Raw genomic sequence first — 13,332 nt, 5'->3', positions numbered from 1 at the left:
CTTTGAGCTTTACTAAAGTGTCTCTAATGAATGTGGCTGCCCTTGCATTTGGAGCGTAGATATTCAGAATTGAGAGTTCCTCTTGGAGGATTTTACCTTTGATGAGTATGAAGTGTCCCTCCTTGTCTTTTTTGATAACTTTGGGTTGGAAGTCGATTTTATCCGATATTAAAATGGCTACTCCAGCTTGTTTCTTCAGTCCATTTGCTTGGAAAATTGTTTTCCAGCCTTTCACTCTGAGGCAGTGTCTGTCTTTTTCCCTGAGATGGGTTTCCTGTAAGCAGCAGAATGTTGGGTCTTGTTTGTGTAGCCAGTCTGTTAGTCTATGTCTTTTTATTGGGGAATTGAGTCCATTGATATTAAGAGATATTAAGGAAAAGTAATTGTTGCTCCCTTTTATTTTTGTTGTTAGAGTTGGCATTCTGTTCTTGTGGCTGTCTTCTTTTTGGTTTGTTGAATGATTACTTTCTTGGTTGTTCTAGGGCGTGATTTCCGTCCTTGTATTGCTTCTTTTCTGTTATTATCCTTTGAAGGGCTGGATTCGTGGAAAGATATTGTGTGAACTTGGTTTTGTCGTGGAATACTTTGGTTTCTCCATCTATGGTAATTGAGAGTTTGGCCGGGTATAGTAGCCTGGGCTGGCATTTGTGTTCTCTTAGTGTCTGTATAACATCTGTCCAGGCTCTTCTGGCTTTCATAGTCTCTGGTGAAAAGTCTGGTGTAATTCTGATAGGCCTTCCTTTATATGTTACTTGACCTTTCTCCCTTACTGCTTTTAATATTCTATCTTTATTTAGTGCATTTGTTGTTCTGATTATTATGTGTCGGGAGGAATTTCTTTTCTGGTCCAGTCTATTTGGAGTTCTGTATGCTTCTTGTATGATCATGGGCATCTCTTTTTTTATGTTTGGGAAGTTTTCTTCTATTATTTTGTTGAAGATATTAGCTGGCCCTTTAAGTTGAAAATCTTCATTCTCATCAATTCCTATTATCCGTAGGTTTGGTCTTCTCATTGTGTCCTGGATTACCTGGATGTTTTGAGTTAGGATCCTTTTGCATTTTGTATTTTCTTTGACTGTTGTGTCGATGTTCTCTATGGAATCTTCTGCACCTGAGATTCTCTCTTCCATTTCTTGTATTCTGTTGCTGATGCTCGCATCTATGGTTCCAGATCTCTTTCCTAGGGTTTCTATCTCCAGCGTTGCCTCGCTTTGGGTTTTCTTTATTGTGTCTACTTCCCCTTTTAGTTCTAGTATGGTTTTGTTCATTTCCATCACCTGTTTGGCTGTGTTTTCCTGCTTTTCTTTAAGAGCCTGTAACTCTTTAGCAGTGCTCTCCTGTAAATCTTTAAGTGACTTATGAAAGTCCTTCTTGATGTCCTCTATCATCATCATGAGAAATGTTTTTAAATCTGGGTCTAGATTTTCGGTTGTGTTGGGGTGCCCAGGACTAGGTGGGGTGGGAGTGCTGCGTTCTGATGATGGTGAGTGGTCTTGATTTCTGTTAGTAGGATTCTTACGTTTGCCTTTCGCCATCTGGTAATCTCTGAAGCTAGCTGTTTTAGTTGTCACTGTTAAGAGCTTGTTCTTCAGGTGACTCTGTTAGCCTCTATGAGCAGACCTGGAGGGTAGCACTCTCCTTAGTTTCAGTGGGCAGAGTATTCTCTGCAGGCAAGCTCTCTTCTTGCAAGGCAGGTACCCAGATATCTGGTGTTCGAACCAGACTCCTGGCAGAAGTTGTGTTCCACTCACTAGAGGTCTTAGGATCACGTGTGGAATCCTGTGTGGGCCCTTGCGGGTGTCAGGCGACTCAGCTGGCAAGGTAGCCGGGGCTCGAGTGGAGTGGAAGGGGTTTGTGCCCCAGATCAGGCCCGGGTAGCCTGCTTCCCTATGTACCGCAGTCTCAAGTTCCGTGTGATTGGATTGGGGCAGGCACTGTGATCCACTCACCAGAGGTCTTAGGGTCCCGTGGGGAGTCCCGTGTGGACCCTTGCGGGTGTTGGGCAAGACTCTGCTGTCAAGGTAGCCCGGGGCTCGAGTCTCGAGTCGAGCGGAAGGGACTTGTGCCCCAGATCAGGCCCGGGTAGCCTGCTTCCCTATGTACCGCAGTCTCAAGTTCCGCGCGATTGGATTGGGGCAGGCACTGTGATCCACTCACCAGAGGTCTTAGGGTCCCGTGGGGAGTCCCGTGTGGACCCTTGCGGGTGTTGGGCAAGACTCTGCTGGCAAGGTAGCCCGGGGCTCGAGTCTCGAGTCGAGCGGAAGGGACTTGTGCCCCAGATCAGGCCCGGGTAGCCTGCTTCCCTATGTACCTCAGTCTCGAGTTCCGCGCGATTGGATTGGGGCAGGCACTGTGATCCACTCACCAGAGGTCTTAGGGTCCCGTGGGGAGTCCCGTGTGGACCCTTGCGGGTGTTGGGCAAGACTCTGCTGGCAAGGTAGCCCGGGGCTCGAGTCTCGAGTTGAGCGGAAGGGACTTGTGCCCCAGATCAGGCCCGGGTAGCCTGCTTCCCTATGTACCGCAGTCTCAAGTTCCGCGCGATTGGATTGGGGCAGGCACTGTGGTCCACTCACCAGAGGTCTTAGGGTCCCGTGGGGAGTCCCGTGTGGGCCCTTGCGGGTGTTGGGCAAGACTCTGCTGGCAAGGTAGCCCGGGGCTCGAGTCTCGAGTCGAGCGGAAGGCCTCTGAAGACTTTCATGTGGGTTGAAAATCAATCCCTCACACTCCCTTCATACAGTCTTGTTGATTTTTTTTGACATCCCACATATGCAAAAAAAAAAAAAAATCATTTACTCAAAGTGCTTGAGAAGTGGAAAAATTAGAGTTTCATGCTCTGTGGACTGAAATTTACGTAGATTTTTACAGCTTTGCTTTTAAAGAAAAGAAAACCTTTTCTGCAGTTAAGAAATCACTCCAACAGATGAGTCTATCTCTTCCACTGTTGTTTCAAGGTGTCTTACGGGTGAATTACCCTGGACATGGTTATAAATTTGAGATTTTAGGAACCGCTGAGGGGAGCTTTGGTTTTCCTTTCTCCTGCCCCCTCCACCTCCTTTTTTTTTTTTTTTTTTTTTTTTGGCTGTAAATACAATGAGGACACAGCTGTAGTAGCTAGAAATTGAGGGATTCTAAAATCCTTAAAAATAGTAGCTTCCTTTTCCTGTTTTGAGCTGTGAGCTGTGAAACAACAGTTAAGTTTATCTAGTCTCCTATTATTTATAATGATTAATCTGAGGACACGTTCCCAGGAGGGTAATTAGCTAGGCAATTACTTCAGTGTGAATCCAGCATTCTGATTAAGTATAGCTTTAGAGTTACAAGTATCCAAACATCCAATAAAGCATAGAATGGGGCTTTAAAAAAAAAAAGAAAAAATGGGTTGTGTTGGATCAGGCAGAAATATGGCAGGAATAGCAGGCCCGTCTAACTCCAATGAAATTTTGAGACAAGTAGGAATCTTGGTAAACAGAAGCCAGCAGTGAAATTCTGTCTCTGTTATGGTTGGTTTCTGTATGTTCTTGCCAGCTACATGGTCAACCTATAGCCATTCTCCCTGTACATCATCAGCAAGTTTTAAATGATGAACTTGTTCCTGTCTGCCAGTTAAGGTGTGTGAGGACTACTTACCAGCCTGCCATCTCCCTATTATCTCTAATACATTGCTACAAAGACCAGCAATCTGAATAGCCAACTCAACTAAAATCCCTTAAGAATTAATTCCTCTGGAAACACAGGGTCAAGTCAAATCTCCCAGTGCTGCCTGAGAGGCTGTTCTTGTAAGTGCTGACCCCAATTGGTTTTGCTGTTGTTTGTTTGATTTTTTTTATGCTGTTGTTGTTGTTGTTGTTGTTGTTGTTGTATCTCTCACTAGCCAGGAGAGCTCCAATAAAACTAAGCTGGCTGACTAGGCTTCCCCAGAAATCTTCCTTTCTCTACCTCCCCAGCATCCTTAAGAAGTGCAATACTCCACATCCCAAGAGAAAGGGCCACTCAGAATAACTGGGGCCCAGTTACAAACTATCCAGGCACACATCAGCAATCAAATTCCAAATTCTTAAAGTCAACTCTTACATCACTGTTTCTATGCTTTTTATTTATTTATTTAAAGTCATGGCAGATGCCACTACTGCCTTTAGCAACTGAATCACTAAAGACTTTTTCAAACCTGGACCTGAATCCCGTTGTCCCTTCCCTAACACTCTTGCAACCATGTTCTTCCCATCTCACGGCTGCTTGTTCCGTTAGGTGCTTATTCAGATCGTAAACCTTGAATCATATTTATCTCCTCAGTTTCCCTGTCTAAAACAACAACAAATCTTTCAGAATCAGGTGATCTCACTTTCTACTACAAGATTCTAAAATTGGAATCCATGAACTCCGGAGAGACTGAAGAGCTTTGCTGGCTGTCCACAAAATATTCACAGAAGGGGAAATCCAACAAAGTATACAAAAGTTTGCCACTTTGGAAAGAAAACAGCACAAGACACTGGGGATATAGCTCATAGTTGAAGAACCGCCTAGCATCTTCAAGGCCTTGTGTCTCAGCCCCAGTACCTCAAAATTTATAACACTAGAACATAATTTGAAAGAGCTGAAGAGATAGTAAAGTAAGTAAGAATGTGCTGTTTGTGGAGGACCTGGGTTTGAGAACTCACACACACACACACACACACACACACACACACACACACACACAAACTAAAATTCCAGTTCCAGAGTCTCTCTTAGTCTTTGAGAGCATACTGTGTGCAGGTGGCATACATGTGCAGGTGGCATACATAGAGACAGAACACACACACACACACACACACACACACACACACACACACACGCACACGCGCACACACGCATGCACGCACGCACGCACGCGCACCCGCACACACGCGCACACACACTTGAAGGCCGAAAAATTAGCTCAGCAGGTAGAGGTACTTGCCTGTTGTGGAGGGGGCTGGTGTTCTTTGTATTTTGATGCTAATTCCATTTTCCTGGGAGGGGCTGCAGACAAGGAGTCACATACCCAGGAGACTTCTTGTGAATCAATCCCCTAATGAATAAAAAAGCCAATCACTGGGCAAGTAGGTGGGACTTCTGGGTTGGATGGAGGAAGAGAGGAAGTAGGAGAGAGTTAGGTTCTTTTGGCATTGAAAGCATGAGGACAAGATGTAATTACTAGTGTCTCCTGGTTTCAATGGCAGATCCATCAGGATTTGCCACCAGAGGATTTAGATATAACAAGGCTTACAAGATTAGGATTTTAGTTGCTGCGATTAAGTTACCGTCCTTTCTGAATGAAGTTTGCGCTGTGTTTTCCTTCACACTGCAGCTTGCCTGAGTTCAAGAGAGGAAGGTACAGCTTGCGTTTGCCTGAGGTGCACCACAAAGGCTGGCGGTGGGGGACAGGAGGGGGGGTTGAAGCTTGAGGCTGGTGTGATGGCAACCTGTCAGGGGGAACTTAGCAAGCTGGATAGAGATATTTTGGAACTCTGAGTCAGAGTCTCCACAAGATAAAAGCAGGTCGACCATTACCCACCAGTGCATGGCCACCAAGGCCACCGGGGCAGAGAGTTGCCATTTTCTTTTTAACATTTCCCACAACACTTTCCACCAAGCCTGATGACCTGTGCTCCATCCCTGGGACCTGTGGAAGACATTAGTTTCTTGTCCACTAGGGAAACCAGGAATATTAAACGCATAGGTTTGTCTCTACAAAGAAAGAAATGTATAACTTGTTTTCTGCCCAGACGATTAGGAATGGGTGTAGTTAACAGCCTGGTGACCTCTGGACTATCCCTTTGGCCAGGCAACAACTGGTTCCCTTAGACTGTCTATCTCAGGCAATCTATCCTCTCTCAGACCTTTATCATGAGATGTTTAACTTGACCCTATTTTCCTAGTCAGTCTATAAACCCATCTGTGTGGAAGAAATCACATACACTTTTTATAAGGAGTTTTGCTGTAATCCTGTCTTATGCTTTATAATACACACAAAATTGAATTAACTATACCAGGAACATTTTTTATTTCAAATTGTGATATGCTTAAATATGCCTGAAATAAACTACTTGATGTCAGACTCTCAAGGTTTGAGCCAACACTGGCTACTGAGTCTTGTTAAACTAGACTTCCTTTCTTGGCCATGTTGTTTTCAGAGATCCCCACAGAGATATACATAGTGCAAAATGAGAACTGATGTCCACGAAGTGCACTCTGACCTCCACAGATACATGTTTATACACATACATACATACATACATACATACATACATACATAAAGTGTTAAAATATTATATGAGTTTTCAACAGCATTGATTTTTTTTAATTAGGAATTTTCTTCATTTACATTTCCAATTTTATCCCAAAAGTCCTCCAGACCCTCCCCACCCACTCCCACTTCTTGGCCCTGTCATTCCCCCTGTACTGAGGCATATAAAGTTTGCAAGACCAAGGGGTCTCTCTTCCCAATGATGGCCGACTAGACCATCTTCTGATACATATGTAGCTAGAGACACGAGCTCTGGGGGTACTGGTTAGTTCATATTGTTGTTCCACCTATAGGGTTGAAAGACCCCTTTAGCTCCTTGGGTACTTTCTCTAGCTCCTCCATTGGGGGCCCTGTGTTTGTCAGTGATTATTTTTAAAGTGATGTAAAATTGTTGGTGTGTTGGTACATTGTGTAATGGTACTATCTTAGTCCATTCACAGTTTTGTATTACTATGACAAAACACATGGGACTAAGTAGTTTATAAAGAACAAAAATATATTTCTTCACAAAGAACTAAGAAGACCAAACAGATGTGCTGACAGGGTTGGTTATCTGCTAACTGATCACCTCTTAACACCTGAATTTTAGGGGGACAAGTTCCAATCATAGCATACACAAAATTATAGCTGTGTTCTTACTGCAATCTGATGTGGGAGAAATACTGAAGGAAGAAAGATGGCTTCACTTAAGAATGTTTTCAGGATTGACAAGGTGGCTCAGAGGGGGAAAATCACTAGCTGCCTAAGCCTGATAGCCTAACCTGAATTCCTGGATTTACAGAATTCACAGTGAAAGCCAAGAGCCATTTCAGTCATACACACACACACACACACACACACACACACACACACACACAAACAAACAAACAATAAAAGAAAGAGAAAATAATGCTTTTAGCAACAGTACTGATTTTGCATTTTATTGCTGTCAGCTTTTGACTATACTCTCCTTCTACTCCAGGAGACAAAGAAGGGTGTGTACATAAAGCATCATTTCAGCTGCTAGGGCATTCTTGAGCAGTTGTTTGTGTTGCAATTTTACAGGACCACTTTTCTCAGGAGACACCATTTTTTACTTAAAATAACAGTTGATAGACAAGCTATCATTGTTCATGTTGTGTCTCTGGAAGATGCACTGTTGAAAAAAAGGGCAGGATGCTCTTGTCACTTCAAGGAGAAGAAGCCACAGAAATTTCACTAATAATAAAATTCAAGATTTCTAGGGAAAATGAAAATTTTGGAAGACTCATATCTGCCTTTGTGGGATTTGACAGCTTTTTAATACTTAAAAACTTTTTTGATGAGGTTGGTGATATCAATGAACACAGTTTTTTATCTTGTACAATAAAATGTGTCAATATTTAGAAAATCTGCATAATTCAGCATACTGATATTTTCTGAATGACAACTTCATGATCTTACCAAACTAGTTGTCAGTAAAATGCCTTCACAGTATAATGCAGACAAACGTGTTTCAGTGTAACATTGCACAAAAAGTTTATTGATGTAGCTTCAGGTTCTGTCTCTCTGAATCACTGTAACAACTAATTGGTTCTCCATATTCTTAGCATTGTTTCTGAACAATCTTCCCAAACCTGATTTCATGGTGACTCTTTTTTACATAAGCCAGTTGTGTCAAACCCTAATAAGTTTTCAAAGATTTCCTTCAATGTCATTTAGAGAAGATGTGTATATTTAAGTGGCCCACTCACCTGAGCTATGGTCTTCAGCCATCTTTCCCTCCTCTATTCTGGGGTCAGAGCCTCATGCCCTCCCCCCACTGCTCTTTGTTCCTATTGGAATTATTTCCCACAGGTATGCATGTGTGTCCATGCACAAGTTTCTACAGCAGGTATAGAAGTTGTGGAGTATTTACGCTATTGAGGTCTTCTGTGACCACTGAAGTTTCTACATCTGCTTAAAAACACTCCGCATACTCTTCTCCTATTCGAGATTTTTTTCTACAATGTTTATTACAAACTCACATAATATATGATATATATCATATATTATATTTGAAATTATATATATATTCAATATATATAATATTCATATATATATATATTCAATTGTATTGTCTGTCTTCTTGCCCTAGATCCTAAGCTTGTGGAAGTCAGGAAGGAATTCAGTTCTCTGATATATATCTTACAGACACTCTAGATATGCTTGTTAAATGAATGAAGAAATGAGAATATGAATTGAAGAAAGGAAAATATCCTCAGAAATTCTAAAAGAAATCTGGATTTTTTTAAGAGATTCTTTATTCCTCTTTGTAAGATCAGCAAGGAGAAGAGTAGGGAGAAGGGAAGAATAACCTAACACCAGTACAGGTTTTATGGAAAAAAGACCTGTAAGAGACTTCTAGTATGAGAATCAGAGTCTGTTATGCATTTGCAGGCCAGGACTTCAAAAGAAGAATGAAGAGGGAATGTGAAATGGTCTCTTTTTGGGTCTGCAGTCAGTCCTTGGTATAACTAAGAAGGTGGGGTGTATGGTGGGTTAAAGGCTGTCAGATGAACCATAAACAAGTCTTTTGGTTACCCATGACTTGAATCAACAGGGCAAGAGGTAAGAATTAAAAAACAAACAAACAAAAAACAAGCTGAAACCAAGTTACTTTTATTTTGATATTGTTGCTTGTACTGGCTAGTTTTGTGTCAACTTGACACAGCTGGGGTTATCACAGAGAAAGGAGCTTCAGTTGAGGAAATGCCTCCATGAGATCCAACTCTAAGGCATTTTCTCAATTTGTGATCAAGGGGGAAAGGCCCCTTGTGGGTGGGACCATCTCTGGGCTGGTAGTCTTGGGTTCTATAAGAAAGCAGGCTGAGCAAGCCAGATGAGGCAAGCCAGTAAAGAACATCCCTCCATGGCCTCTGCATCAGCTCCTGCTCCCTGACCTGCTTGAGTTCCAGTCCTGACTTCCTTTGGTGATGAACAGCAGCATGGAAGTGTACGCCGAATAAACCCTTTCCTCCCCAACTTGCTTCTTGGTCATGATGTTTGTGCAGGAATAGAAACCCTGACTAAGACATTGCTATTTAACCGAAATAGAGACTTTTTTTTTTTTTCAGAATGGCGCAACCATGACTAAGAATCAAGAAGAAGAATCTAGTCTTTTTCCAGTCCTATCCTGAATCAGGTCTAGATAAAACAACATAGGCAACATTATAGGCAAGTGTCTTCCCAAACCTGCAGGCTGAAAACCAGTCCATACTCCAGGTCCTTCTGGATAACTACTCTCTATGACTTTTGGTCAAGCTGCAGGCCCACTTATACCACACGACCGTTCTCCTAAACTACCTCTGATTGATGGTACAGGCCTTGGATGAGTCTAGACTGGCCAACAATCCTTAATTCTCACCTATCATCTCATTTTGGAATATCCCATGGTTTACAATCCTCTAACATTTTGGTCTCTTTAGGTCAATTCCAAGCACAACAGTGCTGTCCAAATGAACATTCTACAAATATCTACAATGACAGCAGTGTTCTGTCTCCGTACTGTCTTCTATGATAGCACTGGCCAAATGTATCTACTCTGCCTAGTACAACTGAGTTGATATTGTTGTTGTTGCTGCTGCTGCTGCTCTTATTGCACTCATTTAAATTTGAATAGCCACTTGTATCTAGTGGCCATGATATACGGCAGTATAACATTAGAATTATAATTTAGCCCAATTCTCTAGATCCTTTAGTCCACAGAAGACTTAGTCTGTCTGCATCAACTCTCCTGAGGCATTAACTCAAAAGGCCTTCTGCTTCTTTTTTTTAAAAAGATTTATTTATTTGTTTATTTATATGTATATTAATATACTGTTGCTGTCTTCAGACACCAGAAGAGGGCATAAGATACTATTGCAGATGGTTGTGAGCCACCATGTGGTTGCTGGGTATTGAACTCAGCACCTCTGGAAGAGCAGTCAGAGCTCTTAACCGCTGAGCCATCTCTCTAGCCCTGCCTTCTGCTTCTTAATGCGAGTTATTGCATGCCATCACTGATTTATGGTCTTAGAAAAACAGACCAAATGAACTTGGCCTATTTCCAAACACACTTGTACAACAAGAATTATCCATATAAACAAACTTCTTCAGATATTAAACTAAGTCCATGGACAAATATTAGACAAAAATTTCAATCATAGCAAAAAAAAAAAAGGAAAAAAAATGACGTATGTGGAGAAAACATGAGGCCAAAGGATCATTTCTGGTTGAGCTAAGGCTCCCTAAAGCTTTGCTGACAAGCAGGAGTTATCCCCAAAGACTTACCTGTAAGATGTCTATGAAGAAAGAATGCTCTTGAGGATGGCAACCAGGTACATCTTATTCCCTACTATTGACGTATTAACTTCATCACCATTAATGAACACATAAGGAAAGAGCTTCATCTATATAATCTCTCATCATGTCAACAACCATCCAGTAGGTAAAAATAGCTATACCTTTTCTCAGAATTATCTGGACTCTAAGAAGCATGCCTAAAGTTTTCAAGTTGATAAAGGTTGAGGCCAGTTCACAGATCAAACTAGGTGACCTGGATTTTTTTTTCCTTTCTCTGGATCCTGTCATTACACAAGAGAGAAGCATGAAGGTCACTGGCAGTCATCTGAATATCAGGCTTCATTGCCTCCTGTTTCATAGCCACTCTGAATGTGGAGAAGCAACATCTGGGTTAATTCCTAGGCAGCAACACCCAGGAGAGCTTTGAACAAAAGTTTAATTTTATGCAAAAATACTACAAGATCTCTTACAATAAAGACAGCCCCAAAAGGAGTCCATCTTAAAGTGAACACAGCAGCAAATTATATTCATATTTAAGGAAAGGGGTCTTGTAGAGATACCCTAAAATATGCCGCTGCATTTCTTTGGAATGTGTTCAGGAGGTGAAAATAACTGAAGAAATTGGCTCCCTCTTCTTATCACACAGTATTCCCAGCCATCTGCTGTGTGTGCTTATGAAGATGCTGTGCAGTGCTTAAAATTCTCATCCAAGAAAATGTGAATAACCAATTTACAACCTGTGAGGGAAAGGGGAGGGATTCGTCCTTCCCATCCCCAAGGCTCAGATTTAGAGTGAGCATGTGTAGTTGTGGGTGGCTATGCTGGTTGCTTTAAAGAAGATTAAATTGTACATAATGCCAAATAACAAAACAAAAGGGGAAAATGTGTGTGGGAGATGGGAGTGAGATGCTGAAATAATTTAATTACTGTCAGGTGGTTTTCAAGCTGTACTGGGGTGAGGGGAGCCTTGAATAGAATCTATTACCCAAAAACCAAATGAGCCTACAAACATCTCTATACTCATTTTTATTGCATGATACCAAATGGTTTTCAAAACATAAAAAATAAAAGTTGTGATACTACATGGAATAAAGAGAGTGGAGACCTTTGGGTAAGACCCTACCCAGCTAAGCTTCCAATTTGTGAAAAGGAATTGAAGAAAAGCTGAAGCACTGAAGGAAACCAGCAACAAGAGGAAGCTGATGCAAATGTGATGGAAAGAGGGGGCCAAGTTCCAGCCACAGCAAGCCGTAGAACTTGGCAACTTCAGCCAAGTGGTTCTGGTTTTAGAGTCAAGAACATAAGAAAGGGGTTATGGGATCTTCCTGTGTGACTAAGGAAAGCTGCAGAGGCTAGGCATGTGACAGGAGTGTCCCTGCTTGGAGAGCCAATAAAAACATTGTGTGAAACTATGGGGATGAATCCTGAATAATGCTAGTGACCCCAAGGTGTTAGAGATGTTAGGATAATGAGATATCTTCTAGGGAAAGCTGCAGATCGGTGTGGAACCAGCCTAAGAGAGAAAAGTATGCTGTAGTCAACAAAGCCATAGGAATTGAAGTCCTGAAAAATGCTTTAACACTGGACATGGAGAGACAGAATTTAGAATTTGCCCTGCTGTTTTTTAGTCTTTCTTTGGGCCAATATTTCCTCATTCTGTTCCCTTTTATCCCTTTGGAATAGTAATATGTTCTGTGCACTCATGAGTTAGAAGGCATCTTAGTCATGTTTCTCCAGAGTCACATAACCTATGGAATAAATTTATACATACACATATATACACATGCACACACATACATATACATCATATGTGTGTCTAATTCAGGTCCAGCAAGGGCAATCGCTTCTACCTGTAATGTAATTACTAGCTGTGTCTTACACAATACTGACCATGGGTACACCATCTTGTCTCTAAAAATCCCAGGGTTCAAATAGAGACTGGAAACTTAGCACCAATCTGTGTGGGACCCCCAAGATTTTGAAAGAGGGTACTCACTCTACTGTAGTTCGATGTTTTAGGACTGAAATGTCACCCAAAGACCATGTAGCAAAAGCTTGATTGCTAAACTATGGTGCTACTAGGAGATGCTGCAACTTTTACAAGGTTCAGTCTAGTGGAAAGACATTAGATCTCTAGGAGGACATGAAGTCTCTCTGTCTCTGTCTCTCTACCCCTTTTGCTCCTGATCTCCCTCTTTCTGTTTCCTGGCTGTCATGGAGTGGGCAGCATTTCTCTGTTCCACACTCCCCACTATGATGACCCCAAGCAACAATGAACATTTACTAAACCATGGTCCCAAATAAACCTTTCCCAAGTTTTTGAATGATTCTCTCATTTGTTTTATTACAGGATCTGAAACCTTAGTAACATAAGAGGTGATAAGAAAAGTATAAATAGCCTTATGCGTAAACATCTCATTACAAACTGAGGCCTATGGGCTGTGGCCTACTTTACTGGCATAGACTTTGATGATGGTGCTAAAATATACCATAGACATAGCAATGTGTCAGGCTTAATCTGTGCTTTCCCCTGAAGAGACACAGCAGGTGACATAGTAACTAGACAGGATACCTCATGAGGCCCAGCATCTGTAAGATCTCAGAAGTCAGAAGAAGAACAGGAGAGGTGCTGTGGGTGTGTGACAAAGACACACAGAGCCTTGAGTTCCCTAATAACCATATGCACATTCTCATGAGGGATTGAGGCTGGGATCAGTATGAACATGTCAACTCTGTGGCAATGACAAATACTGCAACAGCAAAATGCTCAGTACAGTCATCTCAGA

The sequence above is a fragment of the Mus musculus genome, chromosome 3 (assembly GCF_000001635.26).
Source record: "Mus musculus strain C57BL/6J chromosome 3, GRCm38.p6 C57BL/6J".
In the NCBI taxonomy this organism is placed as follows: Eukaryota; Metazoa; Chordata; class Mammalia; order Rodentia; family Muridae; genus Mus; species Mus musculus.
Note: the sequence above shows the minus strand (reverse complement) of the source record.